Genomic DNA, 11,009 nt, shown 5'->3' with positions numbered 1-11,009 from the left:
CCTAATATATCGATTAGCAATCTGTATGGACTAACTCCAATATACTTTCAAGAGAATCAACTAGATAGCTAGACTCAATCTTGAGAAAGATATATCAAGGAGTTAAATATCTTAATCTCTAATTCAATCTGCAATCAGCAAATAGAAATCTGTGAGCCTGATTGAATATAAGAGATATAAACTTGGATGGCACCAAAGACTAATACCCAAGGATCAATCAATTTCCAATAAACAACCAAAGGTTGGATTTCACAATTGATCGATACAACGTATAACCTGTGATATTTAAATTATATAAAAAAAATATAATGCGGAATAGAAATAACACAGACATCAGAAGTTTTGTTAACGAGGAAACCGGAAATGCAGAAAATCCCGGGACATAGTCTAGATTGAACACCACACTGTATTAAGCCGCTACGGACACTAGACTACTAGAAACTAACTTCGGTTTGGACTTTAGTTGAACCCCAATCAATCTCACACTGATTCAAGGTACAGTTGCGCTTCTTACGTCTCTGATCCCAGTAGGATGCTACACAGTTGATTCCCTTAGCTGATCTCACCCACAACCAATAGTTGTTACGACCCAAAGTCGAAGACTTTAATAAACAAATATGTATCACACAGAAAAGTCTACGATAATCGATAAATCTGTCTTCCACAGATAAACCTACGAATTTGTTCTGTCTTTTGATAAAATCAAGGTGAAAAGGAACCAATCGATAACCCGGACTTATTTTCAATCACCTCACAATAATCAAGGTGAAGAACAACCTAGAATTATCAATCACCTCACAATAATCTTAATTGTATGGAAGCGAAACAAGATATTGCGGAATCATAAACGATGAGACGAAGATGTTTGTGATTTCTTTTATCTTGCCTATCGGAGATATAATCTCAAGCCAATCTTACTATTGTACTCTTACGATAGAAACGGCAAGATCAGATCACTAAACTACAAGAGAAGTAGTTCGGTCTGGCTTCACAATCCCGATGAAGTCTTTAAGTCGTTAACCTACAGGGTCTCGAGAAGAAACCTAAGGTTAAAGGAGAATCGACTCTAGCTTAACACAACTAGTATCACAAAGGAGGTCTGGGGATTAGGTTTCCCAGTTGCTAGAGTTCTCATTTATATAGTTTTCAAATCAGGTTTTGCAATCAATGTTATATTAGTAACAAAGCATTCAATATTCACCGTTAGATGAAAACCTGATTAGATTCAAGCTAATATCTTTCAACCATTAGATCTAAACTTAGCTTGTTACACACAAATGAAATGTATTTCATTAAGGTTTGAGTACGTACCTAAACGTGTACACTTAGTTGGTTCAACAATATTTAACCAATGGTTAGCCATATGATCACTTTCATATTAACCGTATTCATCTTTATCACAACTAATTCAAATGACTTCAAAAGAACTAGTTGGAGAGTTGTTCAATTGTTTAGGTCTTTATGAATAGACACAATTGAAACAAAATAGATTTGATTCACTTGAATCAAATCATGAACATTATAGCCAAGGTTTGCAAAGATTGCATTCCTTATGATTTATTTGTTTAAGTTCATGAACTACCGATTTAAGAAAATAACCAGCTTAAGTATGCGTACTTAAGCAACCAGATTTGAGTTAGTTTTGGTTTCCAAACTCAGCAGAAAATTTAGGGTAGAAAAGTTCCGCTAGTATGTGTACGGGTACGCATACTTTAGGTGACCGTTAGGAGTTTGTAAACTCCAAACTCATCAGATATTCATGGACGTGAACTTCCGCCAGTATGCGTAAGGGTACGCATACTTAACATGTCTCCTTCACCAATTCCGTATACACACATATGCATACACTTGGTTTCCGGTTTATGGATTTATACACTAATGTGCGAACATAATATATATGCTTATATCCAAAGATGGTTACGTAATCTCAACTCTTCATTTCAATCATTGAAACATTCTTAGAGGATATTATATAGATGTTATTCACAAACTATTTTTCATCAAAGCGATTTTCAAAATATTGAAATGTCATCATGACATTCGTCACGATTAAATATGAATTTGGTTAAAGAGAAAGCTTACCAACACATATTTCGATAAATAGATAGACGAGATAAACTCGTCTCGAAATAGAAAATGTGTATAATAGATAACTACATACTTATGCGACTTTTGTCTCAAGAGTTGGAGATAGAGTAGATAGACTTTTGAGTGATAGATAAGTTCAAGTTTCCACATACCTTTTGGTCGGATGAAGTTTCACTGGTTCCTTAAGTAGTTCTTCGTCTTCGTAAGATGATCGTCGTGGAGTATGAAGCTCAATTACACTTTACTATCCTAGTCCAAGACTTAGCTATAAGTAGACTAGAAATCAAGACATATAGTTTTGACAACTAAATTTGACAAACAAGCTTGAGATAGAAACGCTTGCGAGTTCGATCGAGCAGTGCTCTAACAATCTCCCCCTTTGTCAATTTTAGTTGCAAAATTATCATTACATATGGATTACAAAATAAATAAAATCTTTGTAGCTTCTTGTCCACATGCTTGATCTTCTTGGTTCTTCAATATTACTCGAAAACTTCGCCACTTCCAAGTACTCCCATGATTCTATAGATGTTCAATTTAGCATCATAGTTGTTGAAGATCCGTAGCCATAACAATGAGAAAACAAAATCTCTCGATCATTGTTATACAGTGACATAGTATTATTACACAGTATCAAAGTTAAATTGTATCAAAACTTTGAAAACAATATTATAGTGATATGTATCACACCCCCTTAGTCAATACATTCATCTCAACATGAAAACCACTCCCCCTTACATAATGATCCGAAAACCATATGTATTTGTAGTGAACTATACATTAAGTCTCCCCCTTTTTGTCAATAAATGGGCAAAGGCACGAAAACTAGTGGGATCCTAATGAAATTTCCACGGAGATGCTTCAAGACCAAAGAAAAGTGCATATCAACTTTGTTTAGATGCAATCATATATCCAAAGCTAAAAGCATTCATTAAGGAGTTTATAAAGATACAAGATAACTCCTATAATATTCCACAGCCGCACTCCCCACAAAGATATGGAAATTAAGTGCAAGTTCAAAAGAACTCTCCCCCATAAAAAATTTTATTCCCGAAAGAACAACACGAGCGACCTTACTTTCACAAGAAAAGAAGGATTTCTTTGGACACCGAAAATCACAAAGGAAATGATTTTGTATCCAAAATTCTTAACAAAACTAATCACAAGAGAACCTATGATTAATTTAATCAGAATACACAACCAAATTAACCACAAAAGAATTCATGATTAGTCTAGTTGGAAATTCTCTTATAAGAAGACTTACGCAGCCGCACAGTATATACATAAAATATGGATCAGGGAAGATCAACACTGCGGAATAGACAAAGATTCATTATATTTTCATCACCATTTGCATAACGACAAATAATATACATAATATTTGTAGAAAAAAATCATCATATCTTCCATCAATTATTTGCATAATGACATAATAGGTTCAATTTTTGAATGTCAAACGTTCATCGATCTTTTATCAATACATGCATATCGACATATGAAATAGATATCTTTTGACAAAGTATGGGACAATCATAGTTCACGGACGCAAACACACATATCCCGTAACATATTGCAATATATAAAACCATAAAGATTAATACTGCAAAAATCATCTTCCAAATCAACTTTAGAATTTAAATATATAAATGTAAAAACATTGCAAGATGAAGACGTTGGACATATTTATGTGTACTCAAAATAATGACTATTCAAAACCCTAGTTATCCTTCTTAAATAAAACAAGAATAAAAATTCTCATAAGAAGTTTCCTAGACAAAACACCATCTATCTAAGATGTGCAATAAGAGATCGAACACAAACAAGTTCCTCATTGGCTTCCTTCAGTTTGATCTTCACAAACTCGAGATTCTTTATGGCAGTTGCAAATTGATCATGAACGAATTCAAAATCTTTAAGAAGATTTCCTACCAGTTGTGATGACATATCACTAGTGGAAAATAGTAGTTTCGCGACAGTCAAAGCAAGTCATAGATACGAATTAAATGACTTGACTTGGCGATCAGGGAAAGGATCATTGATTGAGCGTGTTTTTCGTCTATGACGTGGCTATGCGGGTCGCTGAACAACCCATATCAAAGACCGATTTTAACGGTAAAGGAGTTATGACTGACACCAATCAGTCGTAGATATATATTTTAATATATATAAAAAAACATATTCAGACAAGATGACTGAATCCATTTGGCCTGACTGAATCTGATTAAATCTCAAATGGAACTCAAATGAGAATTCAAATAAAACTCAAATGAAAACCAAATCAAGTTCAATGAAACTGAAATGAAACCTGTACTCAAAAATTTTATTTGACAATTCCATTAATCAGTTAATGTATTCATTGTACAATTTATAACTGAATTCAGTTTACACTCATATTCAAAATCATACAAAAAAGGATTCAAATTCTGAATTCACACAAATACAAATCCTAATAAGTTCAAGGATTCATAAAGAAAAGAGAAACTAGCCCTAGTAAGTTCTAAGTGTCTTAAAGAAAAGTGCAAACCAGCAACATGATAAACTGCTTGTTGTTGAAATAAACCCACACACTTTATACACCTGCTGTAAACTGAACTAACACTTCATAAGGGTGCACCTGAAGCAAAAAAAGTTACACAAAAAAGAATTCAGTTGGCACTTAAGTTGGAAAGTAACATAAAAAGTAAATTCTGAATTCTAGATGTATGGAAGGGTCAAAACACTACAAGTCCAACATGGACAACAAGCACCAAAGATTAAAAATACCCCACAAATCGACATTTTCAGAAATCTACAACTAATAATCTTTGGAAGTATTATACAAATTCTTTGATTTCAAACACTCATAAAATTGAGCGTGCAGTGTAGTTATTTCAGTGGGAAAATTTCTGGTAATCCTACAACTTGGGAAACCATTACAAACTTTAAGTAGAATATCACTATTATGAAACTAATAAATCAAGATAGAGTACCTTGTTTGCAACCTGTATTTGAGGCTCTCCAAAATCTGATGCATAATAAGGTGAGAGATGGATACTGGGCTTCAATAGTAACCTCCATGGTCAGCACCATCTCCTGCCTCCTCCAGCCAATTAACAAATGAGTTCAAATCCTTGCCTGCAACAACGAAAACCTAATCAATGACATTGAATCCAATGAAGTGGCGGAGGATGCAAGAAATTTAAGCAAAGCTTGTGAGTTTTTACATGCATAGCCAAATACAAACAGTTTAATCAAAGTTTATGAGTTTTCTAGCAAGTGTTATCTCAACTGCTCATCTTCCCTTAGGGTTTAATCCTTAGTGGAATCATTGAAGAATCTTATCTTCTGCAAGCACGTCCTGGTCACAGATGTTTCGAAAAATTTCAGGGAATAACTTCATCATCTTGGCGTCTTTATAACGTTGGACTTTGTAGACTCCAGTTTTCAGTACAAAAGGCAATCAGAATCTTTTCCCATGTTTTCACCTGTAATGAGAAAACAACCTATTAAAATCGGCAATGCAAAACAGGAAATATAAATTATCCAACAAGGACAAATCCAAAGACCAAGCTTATGAAATAAAAAATCAACATACAAAGAATTTTGTAAGAAAACAACAGACATAAAACTGCACGCGAGCTTCATCTTAGTATCACCATTCTGAGATGTAACATTTGAACAGACACAAACCGTTCAAATATTGGAACTAGACTTTCATAACTTTTAAGTTCTGAGAATAGAGGATGTTCAGCTACAAACACCTGTAATTTGATAAAGTAAAGAACTACCACACAAGGAAGAAATGAAATTACAGGTGTTTGGATGGCTAATTAGGAGTATGTGAAGTGTTTGCTTCAATAGTATGTGGTATGGTGAGATGTTAGCATATAGCACCGATATCTGAAAGAGCAATATTTCAAATTAAAGAGGTCAGATCTCAGTATATCCAACGATCTTTGATGTAGTTGACACTTAGTAGTTAGAATAATAAATAATCAATTACCTGAGTTTTTCCATCAGGATTCTTTAGAATAACCTCCATCACTTGAAACATCGGTGCAATGTCTAAGCCACCTGCTATCTGATGATACAGGTTTAAGAATTAGATATTTTTGCAAGATGAAGTCCATGTCATGAAAATCAAATACGAAAGTCTTCGGACCTGGAAACTGAGCTTGAGGCTCAGAAAGCATCATGGGATATTACAAATAACTTAAAAGAGCAAGTAACCATTGCTGAGATGCGAGATATGCTGGACATAAATGATCATCATTCAAATGAGTCACCCATTTGTTTTCTAAATTATGTTATTAGTTATTAGAAAAGAATAAATTTTATTACCTTGAAAGCTAGTAGTCCAAGAGCAAAAGCCCATCCTCTCGCATTCGAAAGGCTTAATTAGGATCTGATTCAATGTCTGAAATGAATGTGGGAGCTTGTGGATGTTTGACTAAGCCATTACAACCCCACCATCTAGGCATCTACAATAATATTCACCAAAGATGTAACTGACTGAAGCAGGTTCAGACTACAATTGGAATCAACATGCTAAGATCCTTCAACTATGGAAGAAAAAAGAAAAACAAAAATAGAGAACAATAAGAAAAATCACCACGAACCTTATTAAACGTACAAGCTACTTTGAGCCATATGTCGTAGAAAAATCAAAAGAATAAGTAGACAGTGAGGACTTTAAGGTGTTTGTGGGATTTTCTTATAACCTTTACCTATTATGATTCAAATATGATTCCCCTTGCATATTTATTATATGCCATTATCTAAACCGAATGTGGTCTCAAATTTCCACATCCAATTATTCGAAGGAGAATAAAAACAAAAAATCAATTAATTATTCAAGAAGATATCAATAAATCAGAACATAGGAAAACTATATGTACTATCACAGTTGATTGAAGGACTAGACTGAAAAACAAATAAAATTTTCTATCAAGTCCAAAATCAAAAATCTTTGAAAAGAATCAATTTCTAAGAACTAGAAAAAGACTGTAATCAATTTCATAAGAGGTTTAATCATACCTCAGATGTGAGCATTGAACCAGTTATGCTTATTAAATCAACTTTGTCTTCAGTTGTTATTGCATTAGCTACAATACAAAATATAAAAATATGTAAGAACTAAGAAACATAGATACACCAAAAACTAATAGAACACATGCAAGGAGCTTGAAACGAAACCAAACAAAAACCAGAGAAATACAAAGCACCCAACAGAGTCACAAGAATTACCTGCTAGTACGACTCGAACTGGGAATGCAAGTGCACCATCATGAAGTTGAGTAGCATTTCCTGCATTTCAATGTTATGTACTTAATTAGAAAACAACACTACCAGATGATCTACAAGACAAGTTATTCCCAAATAAACTACATAACAGTTACATGAATTGAGAATAGCTCTCAAAAATCTTCGAAAACTCTATGCAGTGAGCTTAGTAACTAGTCAAGTTAAGTTATGAGGTAAACGATTATAACTCATATGCTTTCACTCACAAGCAGCATATCGGCATAAGATGTTAGTAATTCAAACTCAGAATTGGGATATGAGCAGAGTATCTTTCAAATAAGCCAGAATTTAGTCCCAGGCGAGCAACACAAGTTAACGCATTTCCAGTATTTCCCCCTCCTTATATTCTCCTTGATGCTAACTGCACAATTCAGGTGCAAGGTTCATACCAATGCTAATTACGAAGACCTTAAATTTGAGATAGAAACAGAATACCAGACAAAGTGTAGAACCTCAAACTCATAATTGTAGAACCTCAAAAGTTGTTTCCCAGCAGAACCATGTGACCAAAGCAACCACACCAGCATGCGCGTAACCTTGCCGAACTTTCATCTTCCAGTTGCTTTGGACTTCTCCTTGAATTCTCAAACAAGAATGTTAGTGATCCACCACCAGTTACTTACATAATAATAATAAAACCATATGGATACAATAGAAGAAACTAATGGAGCAATAATACTTATCTTTGTTTTGAGATAAAATTGATGTTATTGCATCTCACCTTGCATTCGTTTTTTTTTTGAGATAATACAGAAATAACCTTCCGAAGTGCCTCATTATCCTGGGATAAATGTTCCAGAAAATTTCAGAAAAATAGCCTTAAGAAATCCCAATACCAACATGAAAAAACAAGATCAGAATAAATCCAATAAGATAACAAAAATTAAAGAAGAGAGCAAAAACTAGACCTTAAGCAAAAATGCTCAAAATTTTCAAGATTTTCATGAATCATTACGGTAATAAAAACAAGAAAACATACCATATTTCCCTTAGCCATCGCTTTAATCTCCTTTGACTAATAAAAGCTAAGTAAAGTTAGCAAAACTTCACCATAAGATTAATGCATCTATACAGTAAGGCAATCATTATAACTTCAATGTTTTTCAAAATAATCTCAGCAAGGAAGAAAATCAAAACCTGTATGCTTCAAAGAGAACTAAATAAGAAATTGAAATACACAGAAACTTAACCCAAATAATTTAGATTCGAAATCAAAAGAAAAATCGATGAAAATTTCTATAAATACAATTTACAGAAACCCTAAAAAAAATCCCAAATCAAAACCCAAATTTCATTTCAGATCTGAACAGAAATTGTATAAAATGAAACTATCTAATAAAATACAAGAAGATCGGTAAGTTACAAAGCTTAACAACAAATATGAAAATAAGAAAATGGTTCAAGAAGAACGAATCTACCTCTTTGCTTTGTTCTGTGGTTACAAGTTTAAATTGGGTTCACGGGGAGAACTTGGATTTTATAGAGGAGATGAAGAAGACGGAGAAAGGGGTTGGGTTAACGAGCAATGATTTTAGTAATTTTTTCTTTGATTTCTTCTGATCTGTTTCAATTTTTGGTTTGGTGGTGAGGTCGAAGAAGATGGAGAAGAGAGGCGTATCCAGAGGAGAGAGAAAATAGAAAGGGAATAAAGAGAGAAATATTATTTGTAGGTTGGAAGATAAGGAGAGAGAGAGATGGGGGATTAAAAAAACTTATACGAAGACTGTTTTTAACACTCTGGGATGTGCTCCGTGTTTTTGTTAGTTCTCAGACGGTCTTGAACGGTCCGCGGTCAATTGACCACCATTGAGGGTCATGGATATAGGTTGAGAAACCCTGTTTTCCACTAGTGTATGTACTGGTTGCTTGTTTTCATGATCAATTGCATGATATAAGTTTATATGAACAGGGTTCTCATAAAAATCAGCAATGTTGTTTTCTTCATTCTTAACTTCCTTTTTTCTTCCATCCATAATTTGCACCATTATCTCACAGGAGACTATTGACGTTACCGAACGAGTATATATCAACAAAGAACTTTATGATATATATATACATGTATGAGATACATATATGGAAACCCTAAGGTTACTCGTTTAAGGTCGGTAATGGTCCAGGTACGCAAAAGCTCAAGGTTATGAACCAGGTTCCAAACCATCAAAGAAATGGAGCCTTAATTAAAAGGGCTTTGACAGAAACAGATTGACAAAATGTTCAATTCAAAGGAATATAAGATTATTGTTGAGAGACAACAATTTAACTGTCAATGGAAGAAATACTGAAGATAAAACTTCAGTGAAACAACAGAGTAAGATTTTCTCAAGAGTTTTTATTGATCAACACTACCTCATTATGATAAGAAGGCTAGAGTAGGACTCTACTTAAAAAGATCATTTTATGAGCCAATCGTATACTACAATAACCATTTTTGTCGAAAAGAGACGCTTCTTGAACTCTATGTGCATCCTTATGAGGTTGTAATGAGGATGCACAATAATGACTGGTCAGATTGTACTATGAGTATATATCTCATCAACTCTTTCCTTCTCTGAATTACAAAAAGGATTAGCAGGGTTAGTCTCAATAGAATTATTACAAGGAGGACAAGAGGTACCTGAAGATGATGTCTTCCTTAATTTTTTGATTTTCCGCTTGAGACTATTTATACTGGTTCTTAGATCTAAATCATGATTGTTGATTGTGTATGTAATTGGAAGCAGATACTTTGGACCCAGTGTGTTCTTTTCCAATAAATAAAGGAATTGAACCATTCTTTTTCCTTTGATGTCTTTTTCACTTTACCGGAGCATCAAGAGTCTTAGTCATCCATATGACATTTTTTCTTTTACGATCGTAGAAGGAATTATTATCATACATATACCTAAGAGAGGACTTATCATAGTACTCTTTCAAATTTGAGACTATGATGTTTTCAGCACGGAGAGAAACAGGTTTGATTATTTCTTTTGACATCCATATGATAATGTTATGAAGTTTTTCATTTCTTATCCGAAAACGACATTTTCTTTCAACGTGACCTTTTTTTCCACAGTAGTAGCAGTTGAAGGTAGCGTTTTTGACGAAACTCCTCTGTCCTGCTTTTCAAGTATGACAATTTTTGTTCATAGGAACATCAGATATAGCATGAGTTTTTTGACATAGCGAATTGTCATTATCATAGAAAAATTGATCTTACCAGTGCTTGGAGCGTCTATTCCTTTATAGCCCAGACCACGTGTATCACGATGTTCTTTACATGCTCCCAACTAAATTTGTAGAGCTAGTATTAAATATTTTCAGATTCTCTTCTAGTGAATTTACCTTGTTTACAGCTGTAGAAAGATCATTCTTCAATTGTTCTTCTTTGGCAAGAAAAAGACGTTCTCTGTCATTAGAGTATTTTTGTTGATACTCATACTTTGCCTCGGATTCTGCAAGTCTTTCTTTCAATGCACAAAAACTCTCCTGAAGTTTTTCACATTCAGCAATCTTTGAATGGACTTCTTCATCACGATCTCTAAGGATGGATTGTAAGAGTTTGTAACCACAATCGTATCCTTTAAAGAGTTTCTTTAGTTTCCTGTTTTCACGACATAGAGGAAATAAATATTCATCCAAGTAAGTAGTTGACCCTCCAC

The 11,009-nt window shown here is 33.9% G+C and overlaps 1 long non-coding RNA gene across 9 annotated transcripts; it reads right to left on the bottom strand.

The window, feature by feature from the left end:
• Positions 1–4,382: 4,382 nt before the first annotated feature.
• On the bottom strand, positions 4,383–9,042 carry LOC113358866. Of its 9 annotated transcripts, none has more exons than XR_003364797.1 (12): positions 8,790–9,040; positions 8,351–8,386; positions 7,824–8,152; positions 7,578–7,732; positions 7,315–7,374; positions 7,105–7,172; positions 6,409–6,548; positions 6,071–6,148; positions 5,880–5,967; positions 5,292–5,552; positions 5,058–5,202; positions 4,383–4,702 (listed from the first exon to the last, which is right to left on the bottom strand). It is a non-coding gene; the product is annotated as an uncharacterized LOC113358866 (long non-coding RNA). The 9 variants fall into 9 exon arrangements; XR_003364799.1 differs by having other exon boundaries at positions 5,058–5,552; positions 7,824–7,946; positions 8,093–8,152; XR_003364796.1 differs by having other exon boundaries at positions 5,357–5,552; positions 8,790–9,039.
• Positions 9,043–11,009: the final 1,967 nt, after the last annotated feature.

The sequence above is a fragment of the Papaver somniferum genome, chromosome 3 (genome assembly GCF_003573695.1).
Source record: "Papaver somniferum cultivar HN1 chromosome 3, ASM357369v1, whole genome shotgun sequence".
In the NCBI taxonomy this organism is placed as follows: Eukaryota; Viridiplantae; Streptophyta; class Magnoliopsida; order Ranunculales; family Papaveraceae; genus Papaver; species Papaver somniferum.
The sequence above is the reverse complement of the archived record's forward strand: the minus strand, read 5'-3'. Positions and strand labels throughout refer to the sequence as shown.